At 38.2% G+C, this 21,393-nt stretch overlaps 1 protein-coding gene across 9 annotated transcripts in view; it reads left to right on the top strand.

Annotated features, from left to right (window-relative positions):
• The window catches only part of LOC117417382 (leucine-rich repeat-containing protein 7-like), a 343,846-nt gene that overhangs the window by 64,388 nt on the left and 258,065 nt on the right, over window positions 1-21,393 (top strand). For all 9 annotated transcript variants that reach the window (XM_059034716.1, XM_034029512.3, XM_034029519.3 and 6 more), the window contains exon 2: window positions 13,524-13,816. The gene's annotated coding sequence lies outside the window, so the exon portion shown is untranslated. The remainder of the gene's footprint in view (window positions 1-13,523; window positions 13,817-21,393) is intronic.

Raw genomic sequence — 21,393 nt, 5'->3', positions numbered from 1 at the left:
TGAACATTATTATGTTATAATGCTACACAACAATATATATATATATATATATATATATATATATATATATATATATATATATATATATATATATATATATAAAATGTCTTCATTTTCAAATTTTGAATAGGCACTGCCTCCCTTGCCTCCTCTAAGGAGCCTCCACTGATTTACAGTATCTATTTTCTCTCAATGTCCTCTTATACTCTTAACATCATCACTGTTACTATGGCAACTTCATGTTGCATCACTGAGGCTGTCAGTCCACTGAGGCAGTGCAGGGTGCGGATCACTTTTGTGCACAAAGTGAAAGATAAAATGCACACTTGATCCTTGTTCACGTTGCTAAAAGAGTTTCTTATTTCAAACTACCTGAACAATTTATGAATTTCAAAATGAAAAAAATATATATTTAAAAGGTGCTGCTCCCCCATATACCAGACAAATAATTGTTCCTTTTGTGAACTGAATATGTGTGTATAATACATATTTCAACACCACAAAGGTCTCTCCTTCATTTGGTTTACCTGTAAGAGACACCTACCTACCCTGTGTCCAAAGTCTGTCTCCACTTCGTCTGGTCCTGGTCACAGTGCTGTGCATGAAGTACTGTAGTGGCAACGGTTAACTTTGTCAACTATTTTTAAGATTTTAAAAATCAAATCTCAGCCTTCTTTCTTCAACATATATTCGTAACTCCTCCGTTAAGCCTTGGGATTAGTCTGGTTACTCTTTTCTGGACTCTCCAGATCCACAATGTGCTTTTTATAGTGCAGGAACCAGAACTGTATGCAGTATTCAAAGTGTCATCTCACCAGTGCATTATACAACCTCATCAGAAACTCCCATGATTTCTAGTCTATGCTTTTCAATTGCTTACACATACTGTCTGGTTGCTGACATCCTGATATTTTAGGCCATTTTTACTTCTATGCCAAAGTTCTACTTAAAACCACTGCTAAAGCATACTGTGCCATTAATCAGGGAAATAATCCTGTTATGATACATGAAGATTAATGACATTGCACTGACGATGCAAAGTTAAGCTTTTTCCAGGCACCTGCTGATTACCAAAGTGCTGGTTTCCCCCCTCAAAGTACTGCAACAGAATGATCCCTGGTAGAAATAAAAGCCATTTATAGATCTGAAACAGCAAAGAGCCCTAAGAAGTCAATGCATGAGTTGTCTACCTGTCAGAATGATTTGAAACGTTGTCAAAGATCCTCTAATGGTTTGCATCCTGGAGGGGCAAAATGACAAGAAAGGGGAAAGAGAGCTGAATAAAAATTTTTTTGTTTTTGTTTTTGTTTTTACAGTGTCATGTTCATGGGCTTTACATTGAAATGTATACAAATTGTCATCCCACTGCAATGAAACTTGAAATGGCATTGCACTGAATACTGAACATTAAACTTTAAAGCTGCAGTGCAGTGCAAAAACACATCATGAAAAACCATATTTGTAGGTGAAAAACGCTGGAATAAAAGTCGCTACATTTAAAAAATATAAAAGGGGGGGGGGGGGGGGTGGGGCGTTCAAACCGGGGTGTTGACTTGGCAGAATCCGGTATTTGTAATCAATGTAAATAACTGAGCGCGTAAGCTCTCAACTACAGCGGTTATGGTCTCTGAGTTTGCTTGGCAGCGTGCACCCTGTCACAATCTGTCAGAAATTATTTGATCTGTGTGAGTTTTTTTATATATTGTCGCGGAGGCTGGTGGCGGGGTTTACTCTGCTGGAGCTGCTTTCCCTTGCTTGTCACCTGCTTGACACTGTCACTGCTGCTGCGAGTGGGGGGCGTGTCCTGCTGGCACCCCATTGGCAGACAAAGAGCAGTGGGGGGCGTTCTCCTGGCGCGTCCTGGCTGTCAGATAAGATGAGCCACGTGCGCTGCTAAATAAAAGAGCTATCTATTTTGGAAGATAAAAGATAACACTTGGATTCTAACCGCCGCTACAATATGTTCTTATTAATCATTTTTATTAATTCTTTAAAATCCATTTTTGGGTCTCTAGGGGCGCCCACAATCGCTGCCACCATATGTAAAAGAATTGCCCTCACCGCGGTTCGTTGCCCCTTTAAAAACACTGACCCAGGCACAGAAATTGATTTTTAAAGCGCGGTTGCGCTATTTTTAATCAACACAAACATACAAAAACAAAAATAAACAAAACAAACACCTAGCTCTCTTGGAGCAATAACTAAACAAAACAGGAACCTAAACTAAAAAACAGGACACCTAAGCTGTTTACCTGTAACAAAAATAAACAAAACAGCACACACAAAAAAGGCTTCACACTACCTTTTTTCTTTGTTCTACGGCTGTACCCACACCCGCACAGTCGGGCTTCCACACACATCAGCAGCCAGGAGCAGACTGACTGCTCTCCTTATAAACCCTGCACCTGGCTCTATCATAGCCAGGTGCAGGTGATAATTAACAATAAAACAATTAACAAAAAACAATTAAACAATTAAACAAAACAAACCCACAAGGTGCCTACGCACATGTTTTTCTGCAGGGAGGATTTAACCCCCTCCCTGCTGTCTCACATATATATATATATATATATATATATATATATATATATATATATATATATATATATATATATATATATATATATACTCTGTATATATAAGAAGTGAGTCAATCAGGGTCTGTTTCTGTCTGCAATATTATGAAACAGGTCATACTTTAAAGAAATGACTCGTATAGTAATCAACGTTTTAATTTTCTTTCATGATGCAATCCTAGTTTTTGTTAAGTGGAATTGTTTTTACTTGAAATACACGCAAGATTTAACTATTGTATTGCTTTCTTTGTTTTGTAGGTAATTCACGAGGGTAAAGTAAGGCCTTTCTTACTTCTGGGATATTTTTCAACTTTAATACAGTGTTACATATAATGGCTTTGATAACGTTTTGAAAACCTCATTAATCCGTGATATAGAAACAATAGGCACTGATGTGTGAAAATGTTACACTACTTTGTGCTTTAATTTGGCATCTTAAACAACTTCTAAAAGATTTTCCCGCCTTTTGGGGCCATGTTGTGAAGCAAGTATAAAGTCATTTGTTTTTATTTACGTATCGTTATGAACTGTTAATTGTGTAATTGTCAAATTTCTAGTAAAATATTTATATGAGGCTGCTGGTGCTCCCATGGCTTTTGGAGGGAAACCGGACAAGGCTTTATTCCCCCCTCTCCCCCAATTCACTGCTGAGATCAGGGGCCACACGAGTCGGCTATTTCCCAGGCTGGGCCTTACCTCCAGAGTACAGAAGCTTGGTAACATTTCTTGCTTAGGTTGTGTAAAAAAGTTGTAAAAAGGACAAAAGAGGTGGTTAGCTTGCAACTTGTAAAACTTGTAAAATCCTGACAAGTATAAAGTATACAGGCAAGATTTTTGTTTCCTGGTGCTCTAGATAATGTGACAGTGTTTTTCAAGTGTTTTGTTTTGCCTTACACATGATGAGAGGTAAGATTTATGGTTTCAATAATGGAAAGACACAATGGCAATAAAAGTAATTCAAGCTTTCTCTGTTGATGTGATGCAACTCCGAAAAACATCACATTAACCGCAAAACGTATTGCTTTCTGGACGAAAATAGCATTTCATAACTTCTTTCAATTAATGAAATCACCAGTAATTGCTTATACCACCCTTAAAAATGCCTAGCTAAATAATACCTTTGTTTAAGCATTTTACAAACATAACATTATTGACATAAGAGAAAACATCCTGGTGCAGTTATATAGATTATAAACAGGACATCAGAAACATGTAGATTTTGTTTCAGATTTGCTACAGCATGCATGATCAGTGAATATTAGAAAGTCCACTTATTTTTTTGTTGGTTAACTCGGTGTGTCAAGCTGGCTTGTGCGGTGACGTCAGAGCCGGAAGAAACACACAGCCCTGCGAGTGAAATGTGAATGCGCTGCTTGCACGTTTTAATAAAGGAACAAAATAAAAGGTTTGAACAAACACAAACACTGATACACAAAACAAACGACACTAAACAAACACGGGGAGACAAACCCAACAAGTATCTTACGGGTCCTTCAGCAAGAATAGCAATTGTTATTTTCTATTTTAAAGTTTACTCCCTACTTTCTCTCCCGTTCTCTCTTCACCGAACACCCAACCCCGAGTGAGTGATTTGTTCATCTGTATATACAGCTGTGCCGGGATTCAATTACTAATTAATCATTCACTTGAATCCCATCACGTGAACTAATTTATGCAATCCCCGTGCCCACATATTAATTCACATTTTATCTGTACATGAAGTGATTGTGCAATCCCTGTGCCTAAATACAAATATACATTTTTACAACACTCATGCTACATAGCCCAATTTATACCCTGTGCACCAATATATATATGCCAACAATAACACACCACATACAACATATAACACAACCTAGTCACAGGGGCGTGGCACCCCGCCATACTTGGTTATGACCTTTATTTAAAAAGGTAAAACTATAAGAAACTAATCAAGTAGACATGTTTTGGGTAGCGTTTTCATCACTATACTGATTAGAAACTGTATGTGGTGGCATTTTTATATCAGTTAGATGAGACGCCCTGTGAGACCTATGTGTAAACACCACTCATCATTGTAATTAGTCTGGTAGTGGTGTGTGATCAGGAGTGGGGTAGAGGTGTGACTGTATGAACGATGGGGGTGGGTTGAAAGGGTTGGAAATTGAAATTAGGTAGTGAAGGTCTTTTGATAAAACTGTGTAATGGTGCTAATGCCATTGGGATAACCAGTCTTAAGTTGTGTTATTAATTCTTGTTCATTTCTATCCCAATCGTCGGTTGCCATAGTGGGGCAGAGAACAGAAATAGATGCCTACTGTCTAAATGAGTAATCATGTTGTGAACACTATATTAACAAATATATACAGTATGTTACAAATATATTTATGTCAATACTTCTCTCCTTGGTGCATTCAGAGTGACTAAATGAGAGGACCTCGAAAGACACCAGAAAGTACCCATTAACAAGACAAGATCATGAATGTTTTGGGCCTTTTTTGCAATGTCCCTTAAGCCCGCCGCAGTTTTGCCTGGTCACTTGCTATATTGAATGGTAACTGCTTCTCAACAGTTCCTTCACAATGTGGATCAGCACTATTGCATCTGAAGCCACCTAATCAGGTCAGTCTTTTTACAAACAAGTATAATGCCTGATTGATTTTAGACCAGTTATGTCTCTTTGATTTGGGCAGTACTTAACTGAATAACTATGTGAATACCTGGAAGACACAGAATTGCTTGTGAAGGAGGGGTGATTGAAATAAGTCCACATTTTGTACTGAGATGCTGAGAACCCAAAAAGGGTGTTTTTACCCAAAGTAGTTGCTTGAGTACCAGAAGCATTGTCAGCAGTTTCAACAGAACCATAACCTACTGTAAACATATACCAAATGCAGTGGTATTTAAAGACAAAAACTCCCATGATACAATTATACCACACAAAACACTATGTAAGTAGCATATTATTTTAGGTTAAATAAATAAATATACAGTAATATACAATTCCTCATATCTACTCTTCAGCAGGAGGCCTATAGGAAAGACCCTCTGAACTATGGTAACCATGGTGATTTTTAATTAGTCTATGGGAACTGTACCCACAGTTTTCATTTTAGACTAACCCATTACCTTCCAATCTAAAAACAACTATGGTCTCTGAATGTTTTTTAATGAAGTCACTGGAACTCTGTCTTACAGTTCCACACTGAAAAGTCCTCATGGGACAGGATGTTGGAATGAATGCAATGAATGCAAATCGAAAGTGTTTTTAAATAACCGTTATTGGGACAAAACTCAATGCCTTTGCAGTTCCTGGCAGCAATGGGAGTGACTTAATTTAGATATTAATTTGTGTGATTTGTAACACTGAGAGCAAGGGATGCATTTGCCCCAAACAAACCTGATGAAATCCATTCTAAATGTAGTAAATATGTGTGGTAATTTGGCACTTTTATTATGTTTTTGTCTACGGTGTTGCTGTTTTTACAATGCTTTACGAGGCATAGGGGACGCTGGCTCTTCCAATCCATCCCACTGGAAGATTGTTCCAAGCAGGTCCTTCATTGTTTTATTGAGCAGTAAAGAACACCAGGGTGTACGTTCCGTGTGATTTGAAGACTGCGAAAAGGAAATAATGATAATAAAACCCCAAATAGGACTCGCTATTTTAGCTTGTGGGAAGCCATTCCGTGTCATGTCTCCTGGTAGTTGCATTGCGTGCATAGCAACCTGTACTCCTTAACCCCACAAATCATGGCTGCCAATTTAAGTTACCGAGACACATCAAATACTGCACACTGCAAAGCAAAACAAGGGCGAGATTGCAAGTGTGCTGCTTCAGCATTTTAAATGACATTTTGTCACAGATCTCAGTATTGTTTGGTATCATTATACAATCTGGAAGGATGTATTTTGAATGTAAAAATAAACCTGCGACTTCATCTGACAGGTACGATGCCACAAGATATCAATATAAATAAGCAAATAGGAAAAGATACTGGGACTGGTTGTGGTACCACCTGTAAAAATATTAATATTGTATTTCTTGGAGAAGCCTTACCTGTATGCAAATTTCTATTTTGTATGTGAACTATTTGCTACGTGAACTTTGCTACGTGAGTTTTAGATTCTATGGTATGTGGCTGTTAATTTAAAAAAAATTCTTCTGTATTATAAGGCAACATAAAGCAAACCTGATTCACAGGTAAAGAATACCTGAGTAAATAACATGGTAATATCAATTTAAAAGGTTTAAAAGAAACTGGATCAAAAACAGAAATAAATGAATAATAATAATGAAATACCATATTGTGGACTATTTTGTGTAGATCAGTGACAAAAAATCCTAATTAAATCAATTTTAATTCCAGGTTGTAACACTACAAAATGTGGAAAAGTCCAAGGGGGGTGAATACTTATGCAAGGCACTGTAAAATAAAATAAAAATGTACAAGAAATTCTGTCCCTGCTATAGTACGGCCACCCGCCATATTATGTGTTGGTCCCTGGACTGGCCTTCAAAGTGAGGTTTCACTGTAGTATAAAAAAGGTGTATCCGTAACATATTTTGAAAACACCTTTGCCTCATTTGAAGTAAAACCTCTTTGGATTTTTGTTCCATCGCAACAATGTCCATGATGCATTACTTTTGTTGTAGAAAGAGAATTAAATGAATTGATCATGACCTGAAAAATAAGTTGTCCCAGAAATTAAAGGCCTTAGGGACAAGTGTTCTACTTAGATTTTTCAGCGACAGGCTGAGCTGTAGGTAGAACTGCCTTCGAAATTTGTGTAATTATACTAGGTACCGAAGTGCATTAATTATTTTGCAAAGCTTTCTTTTTTTTAAGGCTGGACAAAAATAGGGGTAGCCACTTATGCCAAGGATAAAATAATATTCTGGTCTGCAATAAAAAATTAAATGATATATATTCCTATATCATAAGGCACATGTCTTTCAAATAAGAGAGAACAACAATGAAACATATACAAGACAATTTGTACAATAAATAAATATTGAATATGAAATAAATAACCTTACACTTACTACTGTATATTTTATTTAAGAACATAAAATCTCCCCCTAATCTTCCTTTGTTCGTAACTGTGGGAGTTTAGTGGGTGGAGCTTTAGGGAAGGACCAGAAATGACAGCACACAGGAGCCGGAAGTGTCGTTTAGTCCTTGGAGCCCTGTACCATCAATGGTACAGGCAGGATTTTATTTTAACAAACAAAAATAGAACAGTCCAGCATTTCAGAAAATAAACAAGAAAACCACCTGGAATACCAGCAATGGTAAACTCAGGTTTCAAATAAAAAGAATAAACAAAAACGTCTCATTACAAAACAACAATAAAGGAAGCACTGGGTTTCTCCGTGCTACTGCAGTGGGTTTCCGCTCACCGCCTCTTGGACCCCTTCCACGGATTACTGGCTTGTCCTGGGTTTCCTCCACTGCGGCAATCCACCAAAGTTCCTTAAAGTTTCAAGCTTCTGCGAATTACAGCAGTTTGATAAAACAAAACAACAACAAAGCACAGCACGTGTTTTCAGTTCAGGACAGGGGTCCGAATGGCAAAACCATACTGCTTAAATACTGCCAAGTCCCACCCCTGCAATCAGCACGCTGCCTCACGTCAGCCAATCGATGAGAACAGCACAGCTGATTGCAATGATGGGACCTGACTGCCGCATGGTTCCACCTTGGTCCAAGATGGCCGCCTGACCCGGAACTTCCTGTATGGTCAGAGTTCAGCCTCCTGACCCAATCACGGTCAACCCTACACAGCGCCGCCGGTGGTCGGGAGGGCGAATTACAACAGGGACTCCTTTCAATCCTGTCACAGTAACACATTCCTTTAAGCCTTCGGGGTTGCACTTCTCTGGGCTTTCTCCAAGGCCACAATGTCCTTTTTTTGTATTATTGAGATTACATTTACATAAAGAAAATAATCATGTGAGGAACGTGTGGTACATATCACAGAAATCTCTATTTTCTTATGGTCCAATCCATTTTAATTTAATTAGATGCCATGCTGAAGAACCACTTGAGAGTGTGAGATTCCTTCTGTCTGTGTGAGCCACAGGAGACGGAATGGTAATGAAGGTGACAGGGTGGGGGCGTTGACGGGCTTGGCTTCACTGAATGGGGTTGATAGCTCACCTGCAAGAGGCAAATTATAAGCTCTGTCAGATGCACAGTCAAGGTTGGGCACCACTTTGAATAATTATCAGGAACCATGTCACAAATACTTATCAGGCGTGAAAACCTATTCATTAAGCTGAATTGAAATCCATTAAGACAGATGGAAGGTTATTCCTGATGCTTGTGGTCCTGTATTTTTTTTGACTGCAGAGAAGCCAGTGCTGTTATATTCAACTCTATGCATTTAATGTCTGAATTTACATCATCATCATCATCATCATCATCATCATCATCATAATAATAATACATTTTTATATGACTGGAAGGTTTTAATGTGTTCCTCTTCAAACCAGAGTTTATATGATGCTGCTCAACTGACATGCTTTCTGAGCATGTTGCAATTACTCACTTCTGTGTTAAGATGCTTTGACTAGGAGTTCAGGAGCTGCTCTTCAGTTCTAGTTGCCTGTCATAAACGTATGTAATGCAGGCTAGATCAGCCAGTGTCTTTATATTAGTAAGCGCCAGCACCATCTATTGCACAGCAGTACATTACCAACAAAACAAAAACGATCCAAAATAGCTGATCACTAGATGGCGCTGGCTATTGCATCTATAAAGTTGCCTGATCTAGCATATGTTACATATTTCTGTTTACAACACTAATCCTGGACTACCTTAAACAAACTTAAACAAAACCATACATATTAGATGAATTCAATCTCAGATCAGGCCCAAACCAGAACATGGCAATTGCCTAACTTGGTTCAGCAACATTAGCATGTGGCTGTACGGTATACAGCTGCTAAAATTTGAAGGCACTTTATATTGCTGTCCCCTTTAACCAATGTGTCAAGAACAGCTATCTTCTTTCCCATATGTCGAAGAATAGCCTGCTATGCCTGATACCATGTCCCACTGACTTAACCCCCCTGTGCATGCGACTCATAAGTTAGTTACATTAGTTCACTACAGCTCATATTTATAAGCATATAACATGATATTAAAATTATTGAAGTAATATATGAAACTGCTTATGAGCTTCTACTCTGTGGGGTCCCTCCTTTGACATTCTGAATGGATCTATTTCAATTAAATGGACACAGCATCCAGTATCACTGCAATGTTTTTTCAGAAGCTGTCTGCTGTCTGGACAAGTTGATGGTGAGTGGCAGGGCAATGTCATGGACGTGTTAGTCAATGTCACCAATTAAACAAAGTAATTCACACTGCAGCTAGTCTTAGCTGCTGCTGGGGTGGTGCTGTGTAGCATCTGTGCCAAGGGGCAACAGCAGTGGTGTGAGCCATTGGTAGCATGGTATCACATCGGTCTGAACTGATACATGCTGGTAATCCATTGCTGTACCATGGTACCATATCAATACCAGTGTGCTACAATTTCAGGACCTCTGAGCAATATTTGTTCCAAGTGCATAACATCTCTAGATTGGCTCCATTGGCTTGTCATGGTTTAGGAATATTTGATGTAAAAAAGAAAAAAAATGGCTTCATTTCTCCTAAGGTGTGCTTTTCAGAGGATTTGTATTAAGATTTGCGACACTGCTATGCAGATCTGTGTAGGCGAAATTCCTTTAATTGAAACACATCTGCTCTGCTTACCTTCAAGCTGTGACTATACGTCTTTTAAAAATAAATCAGTTCAATGCCTGAGGAAATGATCTGTGAATATGTTGCATAGGAGTCTATCTAGACCATGTTAGGGTCTGGCCCTTTTAGGGGTTCAGGTAAGCTGAATATTGGTTGGGACACACAGCTACTTTTAGATTTAATACTTTTATATTTAACACCTATGAAGAAATAATAATAATAAAAAAAAAACAAAAAAAAAAAAAAAACATTACTGTCAACATTTCCCAAAAGATTCTCAAATATTATGTTGAAATGAGTAAAGATCAAAATAAAATAGCGTAGTGTGTCTCCGATGGTTTAATTTTTCACTACTATTTTGGAATTTCACAAGAATTTTTAGAATCATTTTGCAATTCACCATGATTTTGAGTGTTAAGTGCTTCCCAATGTTCAGGGAAAACTGCTGCATCCTGGTACCTCTGTTGTAGGTCACATGGTCTGGCCATTATAATGAGTTTGAACTAGAACACTTGAATTGCTTAGGTTCCAGGAAGCAGCAGCAACCTTTCACCTTAAATGTTGGCTTTGAAATTTCTGCATATTCCAAATTGAGGTATAAATTACGAGCATTGTGAATTTGAACTGAAATCTTGATTACATATTTGTTAAACCTGCTCCAGCATCATCTGCCCTTTTATATTAATGAAATAATGTATCCAATTTGGGAGCAGTCTATTAGTACACATTATATTAATTCCAGTTGCAATAATGAGCTCTGAGATTACATTAGCATAACTACAATTTTTAATTTTTTATTTTGTGTTGGCTGCTCCCCTGACAAGAGAAATAAATCCTGCAGTCGTCAAAGCTTTGGGGAGCTCACCTTGTCTTTATTAACCGCCTGACTGTTCGCTGTGATAATTAAATACACTGTGATGAGTGGATTTGGGTGGTGTTTGCGAAGTGTTATAATAAAAGAAGTGGAGAAAACAGTGAATCTTTAACCACTGCGGAACATCCTGAGTTTTAAAACACTGGTTAAAAAAATCAGTGAAAAGAGATATATAATCTAGCAGGTTTCCAATTTTCAGGGCAGCGTTAGTAAGATAAACCATTTCCAATATCAGGAACATGTTTCAGAAGCCTTTATTTTTGTTACATTTGTTTTTCCCAACTAAGCCTCAGCCCCTGAAAAAGCCTATTTTTACATGTCGTCCGATTTATTGCTCATCCAATAATGTGTAATGTCATTTTCATCAAATAAGAGTCATGCTGTTATGTAATTCCAGCCTCTCAACTTTCCCCAGCTGTGAAGAGAATAAGGACAGACAAGTGTTGAATTGTCAGATAGTGTGGATGAGACCACAGACAGGTGTGAGTTACCCAGCAGCTGGTACAATAAAAAAAACACACTCTTTGCACTCATCTAACAGCTTGGGTAATGCCAGTTTTCTTAAAGGGATACTGTAAAAGCTTTAAACCCACCTCAATATAAAGACCACTTCACAAGTAAGGCCAATTTTTTCCAGTCCCGATTTGCTCCTTTTGACATCAGTGTAAAGTCAAGGCCAACCCTGTATTCAGTATTAAGGTCACCATCTCCAGTCCCAAACATGTCAAGTTTAGGACTGGACAGACATGCTATTAATGACCAGCCGCTTTTCATGCATCACAATGAAACTGATTGAAACCTTTTTGATATAGAATGAATACATACATAAATAAATAGATTAGCTAAACAAATCCACTTTTGAAATAGTCAAAATCCTATGGTGATAATTTATATGAGAAATCTACTCCCCCCCCCCCCCCCCCCATTAAGTCCACATTTAATAGAGTGGTTTCACTGTACGATACATCATTTACATTTTCCTAATATTTAATTTCTTACCTGTTTGATATCATATTATATGTATCCTGAATGATTGTCTATTGTTATTTAAAAGTTACTGTGGCAAAGTGGCTGCTGAGTAGAACAGGTGCAGTGGTGATGCAGTGCAGGAATAATCACACAAAAGGAAACTGTAATCAGGTTTGGAAAAGGGGGCTTTATTTTGTAAAAATCCGGGTCTGGCGACCAAACAATAATCTTTCAGCAATACACACCAATGTGTAAAGCTCGGCAGGAAAATGATAATAATGATTTGCAAAACAAAACAAATAATAACACGTTATCCGCCCCACAATAATACTAAACACAGTCCGGGTGCGTGCAGTAGTGCTCGATGTGGGTGATAACAAATAAACAGTGACTGTGGTGTTGTTGTTCCGGGTAGTGCTGGCCCAAGGCGACAGCTCCGGAGACGTGTTAGCCGTCTAGTGAATTCCCAAAAACAAAAGACAATTACTAACAGTGCTACAAACAAACAAAACACTCACTAACTCTTTTTTCAATTGTTTTGGGAACTCTCCCAGTCCTTCCAGTTCCGTGCTTCTCTGAACCAAGCAAAGGAAAAGATTTACGATCCTCCCTCCCCTTTATGCTATCACCCATGACCCCTTGGTAAACGACTGCAGCTGTCTACTGTCTGCAGCTGCTACATCGTTTCCCTTCCGGGTCAATACGTTCCTGCAACAGAGTCTCGCCTTCTTCCAGACTGACCGACTTCCCGGCCCGGGGAAAGAACTGTCAAGCCAGCCCATCCAAAGCCTTTCACTTTCGCTGCTTAGCGCCCTCACTGGTCGGGAGGGAGATTTACAACCAAAACTCATTATATTTCTGTCACAGTTACTTACTAACTTTTTCAGCAACAAAGGCTTCTGAAAAGACTCCTCAAGGTTAATTGTGTCAATGTGAGATGGACCAGTTGGGGGAAAAAAAGCCATACAGCTAACCTGTATTGCAATATAAAACTGTACTGTGATCTCTGACAGGTATCTGCTATTGTAACGCTTTCCTATAAATTTATAGCTCTGTAATTTTGAATGGAATACAGTGGGGCAACTGTGAAAGAGTGAGGCTAAATATAATTTTTGGAGGGGCATGATTAGGTCCCTAACCCTAATATTTGTCACTCTGGGTTAAATCAATAAGAAAGGTTTTTCTTCATCAGTTTTCTCAACAGTATAAGAATCACAAAGGCTGGTGGCCCGTAATGTATGAATAGCTCTACTCTCTGGGGCACTGTAGTGTGCTAAACATTTGTGATATAACCTTGAAAGGTGCAGCACAATTATACTGTTATGTGTAAATTAATCTACAGTATTGTAAGTTATCATTGTCTCTTTGCAGCAACTCCCGTACAAAGTGCAGTTGCTGATAGAAGGGAGTGTCAGGGAACCAAGGCCTACAATGGATATGCTGCTGACAGATCCCACCCGAGACTAGACTGCTGCTTTCATCTGGGTTTCTATGGAAAGGAGAGTGAAAATGAAGCAGGGGCGTTGGAACAAGCAGAGGCTGTCTCTGTCCAATTGGAGCTGTCTCTTCTGTCACCAGTGATATCTGAAAAGGGGGTCACCCGAACAAACCTGAGCTGTGAGGAACAGTAGTTTTGACTTCAAGGACATCCTCTTTCTGGTGTGGTGAGTAGGACTTGTACTGTTTCTCTAACCTGGAATGGGTCCAGACTCAAGCATTGCATTTCTTTCCCCCGCCCCTGTGTTTCCTTCTCTTTTTTCCTTTGTTTTTTGGATACATCTGTTTCCAGTGTTGCAGTCCGTGTTTGTTAGAGACAAGAACACCCATTTGCAAGTATATTTCACTTTGTTGAACCCTTTTCCCAAGGTCTACAAACATTTTGTACTATACATGTAATGCCACATTATCCAATAATGAAAATTGACATAATGTACAAAATGTATTATTAGAATATAGAGCTAAATGTAGATCATGCTTGATCTTGAATATGAAAGGCTGGTCCATGCTTTTGCTGTGACCCCGCTCTTTTCATTGGCCTGCCTGATGGGCTTTGAGTAATTTGCATGTTGTTTGGCACATTAACCCAGTTTAGAAATCTCTTCATTGGCTTATGATGTAATACAGGGTAGATTTTAAAGTTTCGATAATCACCTAGAAGGCCTTACATAGTCTTGTTTCTGGTCATTCTTATTTAGACCCCATCTAGAATACTGTGTGCAGTTTTCTCACTACAGAAAGGACATCATTGCACTCGAGAAGGTACAACGAATGGCAACAAGCTGATCCCAGGACTTAATGCCTTGAGCTATGAACAAAGGCTAAAATAATTAAATCTCAAAGCCTAGAAAAAAAGAAGGGAAAGAGGGGACCTGATTGAAGTTTATAAAATCCTAAATTGATAAAGTGAACCCTAGACACTACTTCAAATTTCACACAGAGTAGAACAAGAGGGCATACATGGAAGTGAAGTAAAGTTTAGAACAGAAGGTAGGAAGTACTTTTTTACACAGAAAGTTATTAATGCATGGAATAGCCTACCAGGTGAGGTATTAGGGTCTAAAACACTGGGAACATTTAAAACAAGACTAGATTCTGTGCTATTAAATTAGATCACCCAAGTAGATGAATGGTGTGCTAACAAGGGGTGAGCCTTTTCTTGTTCCCAAACTTTTCTAATGTTCTTATGCAGTCTCAAGATCTTGGTTTATTACTGGAGCACAGACTCACCACCCAGGGAGCGTGTGACTTTTCAATTCCTAAATGTATTGGGGACTCAAATGCTGTCCAATCATTCAAAATGAACTTAGACTTATTGTACCCCGCTGGGGAGGAAATGCTTGGTTGTCTCATAAATGCAACAGTGGCACTCAAAGTGTTAAATGGACTGTGCCTCAATTCATTCCTGTCCATCTTCACTGATCAATGCAAACAGTATATCTGTTCCAAGCAGCTGGTGCTGGTATACACTCATTTATACAGTAAGTATCAGGATCAAATGGGTGAAAGGTAGGATCTGATCTTAAGACCAATGGCTATATCTTTTCCCATTTTTACTAAGAACCCAGCGTTACCTCAGCTTTAAACATATATTTCAGATAAGCACATTTTGATAGAGTGTGAAATGAGAAATCTCACCAAGCTCATCCCTCTCTACCATTAAAGCTGCTATTGAGCGATATTAAAAGTAATTAAGCAAGGTAGTTTAGAAACGCTAAGTGGTTTTATTGAATCGGTTGGCAAATATGAAATGACAGGCAATAAATTCTGTGTTTAGGTGCTGCTTTATCTTTTCTGTGATTTGATAATATCTTGGTATGAATAAAACCATAATGCATATTTAGTTTCTTACTCTAGGTTGAATATGTCTAACAATGCACAGAGATATGAATGTAGAGTATGGGAGTTTTTTTTCTTCCCCATTCCATTTTTGTCGCTTGAAATGGGTATTAAACAGTCATTATGCAAATCTTATTAACATGTAAATGAATGTAGTTTAGGCAGGTTTAATATTTTTTATGCCTGGCAGTCTGATGTTACCTTAGGGTGAAGGCAGTCATGCTGAGATTATTATTCAGTGACATCCACATACTGTATTGCAATCTGTCTATTATATCAGATAAGCCAGGCCTAAAAGTAGCTTTTGGTTAAAAACTAAGATGGCATCATATTGAACCCACGTTCACTCCAGAACTGGGTAAATCTCAGTTTTAAAATGGGTACCGAAGTAATGTCTAATCACGTAAGAAAGACAGTTACATCTCACAAATGGCAGGGAACTAAAAAGAGAATTTTTGTACCTGATCATTGTGATAATGGCTGCAGTAAAATGCTTTGAGATGTTATTGTTAGTGTTGTTAGATACATCGCTTTATAAAACTTCTGTAGGCTGGCTAAATGTATTCCAAGCACTCTCCTGCTGCTAGAAGCCAACTCTAGCAACCAGCAGTGATTTCATCTGGTTTCAAATGATACATTTAGTGAAAGATTTAGGTCAGTTCTGAAAATGAACACTGTGGGAGGATTTAATGCAGTTTCAGGACAAGATTCAAGATTCAAAACACACTTTTTCAATTTCTATGATCTCAGTTCTCAGATCAGTTCCGCCCTAGCTCTGTATTAATGGGGTTCCCTCCAGTTGTTATAATAAAATAGGATATAGGTGTTTAGATCATTTAAAATATACATCATTGTCTTGTTCCTCCAATCAATATAGTGTATCTCAACTGCAATTTTTTGATATGACGTAGTTGAATTGATCTAAACAGTGTCTGATCTAAATACTGCCATCATTTAAATCATTGAAATAGTAACCGTCCTGAGTTCATATTTTTATAGGCATAAATCAGCTAAAGAGACTAAAATAAAATTGTTAGATTCTTGATTTTTATAAACTTGTTTCCTTTGTGAATTATTTAAACAGTGGTGGTATTTAGATCACTCTTCAGTTTCAATAGTTTTTTATTCAAATCTCCCAATAAAATATTTAGGTATTGCGCAAATGTAGGCTGGCTGAGGTGGTTCAAATCCCACCTCAGCCACTGACTCATTGTGTGACCCTGAGCAAGTCACTTAACCTCCTTGTGCTCCGTCTTTCGGGTGAGACGTAATTGTAAGTGACTCTGCAGCTGATGCATAGTTCACACACCCTAGTCTTTGTAAGTCGCCTTGGGTAAAGGCGTCTGCTAAATAAACAAATAATAATAATAATAATAACAGAAGAATGAATGAATTAAGGTCTCTGCTTAGATAATTGACTAGACCCCAATATGTGTTTATTGAACCCATTAACAGAAGTACATACTGTGTTAACTCAAATTTAAGTTCACGTTCAATTTATTTATAGGATAAGACATCTCAGGGATAAAAGATTTGTAAGCTAGTGTCTGAAACAACGCTGAAAAGTTGTATTTGCCAAGGCCCTCCTCGCTGTATTTATAGTACTGATTCCTTGTCTGTTCACTCTTATTACAATCACTTGATGGTTTTCTCAGTTTCACAAGAGCAGGCCTTAACACTAGCCCAGATGGCTTCCATTGAGATCAAACACTGACAGGATGCTTATTTAATGTAGCTGAAGTTAAGCCACTGCATTAGGACTAATGTACATTGTACATTTTCAAAAACAGCCCTACCAGCAATCCTGTCTTTCTACAGAGATGATTGATCTCGTTCTCAGGGAACATGTATCAAGTCTCTGTGAAGAGGCAGCAAATCCCAGGTGAGATACTGATTTATAGAACACGACCATTTCCAATCTTCTGTGGGATTGAGCTACTGATTATGAACGTTATGGGCCACATTTTAATACGAGCACAAGACGATTGCAAACACTATTAGGACTCTGAGGTATACATTGGTAAAGTGGCATCCATGCTTTCGTTTGTCTGAATTGGCATTCACGCTGAGGTGTATGTGAAAGGGCTGGTACCTACACAAGACTTTAACTAGTGAAGGATACATTACCAGTAGGCTGCCGCTGCACTTTTTAAACACAGATGCTATTTTAGCCAGACAAATGCAAATTTGAAAGTGATTTCACCACAGCTATTCTGTAGGGTTCTCTTTCTATATTATCTATGTATGTATTAGCTTTGCACCTTGTGATCACAATCTGGCCCTATGTGTTTTCTGCAATGGGTCAGAATATTTTAACATAATATTCTTTGATAGTGCCCATATCACATTCAGGGGTAGATGTACTAAAGTGTTGCTGCTGTCCTAAGTATCCATTTTTCCTTAAAAGCAGGGTGTACTTACAAAGTCATGAAAACAAATTTCTATGACATTTCTGGTTTCCTCAACTTGAGCAAAAGACTGCACACATGTGCTGCTAACCCCTTCAACTCATTCTAAGCATCTGTATAGGACCATGATCTATTTTGTGTTAATTGTCTAGGCTGCTAAGTAGGTCAAGTTAAAAATAATACTTAAAAATAAAATAAAATAAAATAAAATAATTAGTGTTATTTCAGCACAATGATTTATGCATTTAAAATACATTGAGTATCGTAAACATACATTAATAAATGTGTACGATTTAAAAAACAAACAAAAAAAAAAAAACCTGACACCTTCTTATTTCAGACAAACTTGTCCAGTTTAGCGAGGGGCCACTGTATGATTATGAAAAGCGTTTTGATAGAATCACATTTTTTATTTGGGGGTGAAGGTAGTGGCCCCACTATATAATCTGATGGGATTAAACTACTTTTCATTTCTTTATATAACCGTATTAAAATAGGTAAAATGAAGACAGAACAGATTTCATTTTTACAAAAACAGTGTTATTTTTTTTCTTGCACCCTTGCGTGTATAGACTAGGGATGTAAATATTGTTTAATAAAAAATCTGTTTAAACTACAGTATTTGATTTCTATCAGTTAACCGTTTAACCATAGCTACACCATCACACTAAATACCCTTTCCACATATATTTAGTCTTTGTCATGCATTGACATTTGTTTATCAAACATAAAAAGAGGCAGTTTAGAGCACAAATCCTCTTTAATTGCGTCACGATTGTATCACATTGCCGATAGTATCTCCGTCATAGTGAATCTCGATCCACTACAGGGGACACTGGTTTCACATAAAATAAAACACCATTAAAAATAAATAAATAAATAAATACACGTTACCATCCAATAAACTTTTTTTTTTTTTTTTTTTTTTAAATTTAGTCGTCGGCAATTATTTTTACCCCGGTTTTCACCCCAATTTAGCATGCCCAATTATTATCTGTATCCCTGGCTCACCGCTCGCAACCCCCCCGCCGACTCAGGAAACGGAGGCTGAAACACGCGTCCTCCGAAACGTGCTCCTTCCAAGCCGTCATTTTTCGCACTGCAGATCCACAGCAATGCTATCAGACCTATAGTGCCGGAGGACAACACAGATCTGGCGGCTCCGCTGCAGAGCCACAGGCGCCCTATCGGCCACAGGGGTCGCTGATGCGCGGTGAGCCGTGGATTCCCCTGCCGACCTAAGCCCTCCCTACCCGGGCAGCGCTCAGCCAATTGTGCGCCGCCCCCTAGGAACTCTCGGTCACGGTCAGCTGTGACATAGCCTGGATTCGAACCAGCGATCTCCAGGCTATAGGGCACATCTTGCGAGGAGCGCCTTTACTGGATGCGCCACTCGGGAGCCCCCATCCAATAAACTTTAACGTAGCAATCAACAATTCATGTTTCAAGGTTCTTAATGAATTAATACTAAGAATCCATTTTAAAAATAAAAGCAAGCACGTAAAAGATTTTTTTTCGTTGCTTGAAATCACCACAGATAAGCTGCAACTTTAACAAATTGTGCCCACAACTAAAACATCTTAGTGTAAAAAAAACAAAACAAAACAATTACACGATCGTACCACAAGGACAGCTTCTTGATTCAGCTTTCGATTTTGTCAGTGAGAGAAAAGACAAATATATCTCGTCCTTGGAGTGATGTGTTAAGAATATTTAAGCGATGAAAAATACCTGCAAGGGAACCATGCAAAGCAAGCCATTTAGCACAAGCTTTTCGTGTTTCTTTTTAATATATATATATATATTTTTACTGCTGATCGGGTCATTGTTGTCAGCAATTCTTTTGCTGCAGTGCCACACAATTCCCTTCATTACACTCGTTTCCAACACTTTTCAGCAGAAAAATATCAATTGTTTGATATTTATAAAACCCGCTGACATGGCAAGTTGGTTGCTAGGTAACCAGTTCAGAACTTTCAAAGGCAGGTAGGGCAAGGGACTCATTGGGAGTACAACTGAGTAAAAAGTGGCAATGATAATACATTAACGTACATGCTTCTTAAACTAAAATGCTTATATTTTTTTTATTTCGCATGTATTCGACACATAACTTCGTTCTGACCGCTCCATCTTTACTCCTTCCTTTGCGTACGAACACCTGAAATCGACAGCTTGAGACTAGTTTCAGTAACAGTGTGTAAAGCGCACGTTTTGTTGGATATTTAGTTTTAAAACACAAAACGCCGGACACATTTTATCAATTTGTATTATCTGTTATGTAAAAACGGTATGCATTTATTTATCGGTTAACCGTTTAACCTATTACATCCCTAGTATAGACGTTATCCTTCGGGCACCCTGTGCTGCAGCAAACCACAACTCAACTCCCTATTTGAAAAACAATGTCACACGACTCTCGCAATGCTAGAGATCTCGCTAAGATGACGCAACAAATATTTTAATTAGTATATTGCGACTTTTCGTTAACATATTTTCTCGTAGTACGTACAACAAAATGTATTCTTTGCAAATTGTCTTACTACATCTACCCCTCAGTTTTTAAAAGTTAACAATGCAAAAGCTTATTAAGAAAAAGCAGGATTGTAATGAATTATAATACAGAGGATAACATGATAATTCATATAAAGTAATCACCCATAGTTTGTTATATCAGTACAGCGTAATACCACATTATATTTTAATGGTAAGGTGGTGGAAAGCAGATCGATGGACCCCTCTCTCTCTCTCTCTCTCTCTCTCTCTCTCTGATTACAATGTTAAAAATGCCTGCAAGCTTTTCCACTTGTGTGACGACATATTCATGTGGCAGACATGGACCAATCAAAACGCGAGACTGTTATGCGATTCCATCCCAAAAACCGGGCCTGTGTCATATCTCGAACCCCAGGTCTATCCAGCCATTACTTTAAAAATTAGTCTGCTGCCAGAAGCCTTCAGCAATTTCATGAACGTAGTGACCTTCCATTTCTTATGCCTGCTGCTTTTAGAGATTGTAGACTCAATGTGTCAGAAAGTGCGAGAGTGCAGAAGGGCCCAATGCTGTTAAATTTACCATGTAAATCATCAATTTGAGTGAGCCTGCTCGCTCATTGCTAGGGCTGCATGAGGAGCGAGAGGTAAATTTGTACTGTACCGTACAATTCAAAGCTCATGCTTACGGGTCATGCTTATGTAGGCACATGCGGTGATGTTTGGAAGTGTTCAGCAGAAGACAGATCAACCCAAAAACTCGGATATAATCATACACAACTAATTTATCATGGATTATGTGGGGTCAGTTGTTTTTATACTGTAATCATAATTTGTAATAATAATCCAATTTTGTCACGCGTCTATGCAGGAATGTAAGTGTGCCATACAAAGTTGCTTTCAACCTATTTATTTAATCTAGGCAAGGCCATATTTAACATTAGAATACACAGTCATCCCACCTGAAAACACATACACTTGTTGAAAATTACATAAATTACTCTGAA

This window comes from Acipenser ruthenus, chromosome 12 (genome assembly GCF_902713425.1).
Source record: "Acipenser ruthenus chromosome 12, fAciRut3.2 maternal haplotype, whole genome shotgun sequence".
Classification (NCBI taxonomy): domain Eukaryota; kingdom Metazoa; phylum Chordata; class Actinopteri; order Acipenseriformes; family Acipenseridae; genus Acipenser; species Acipenser ruthenus.
This window is presented reverse-complemented; position numbering and strand designations above follow the sequence as displayed.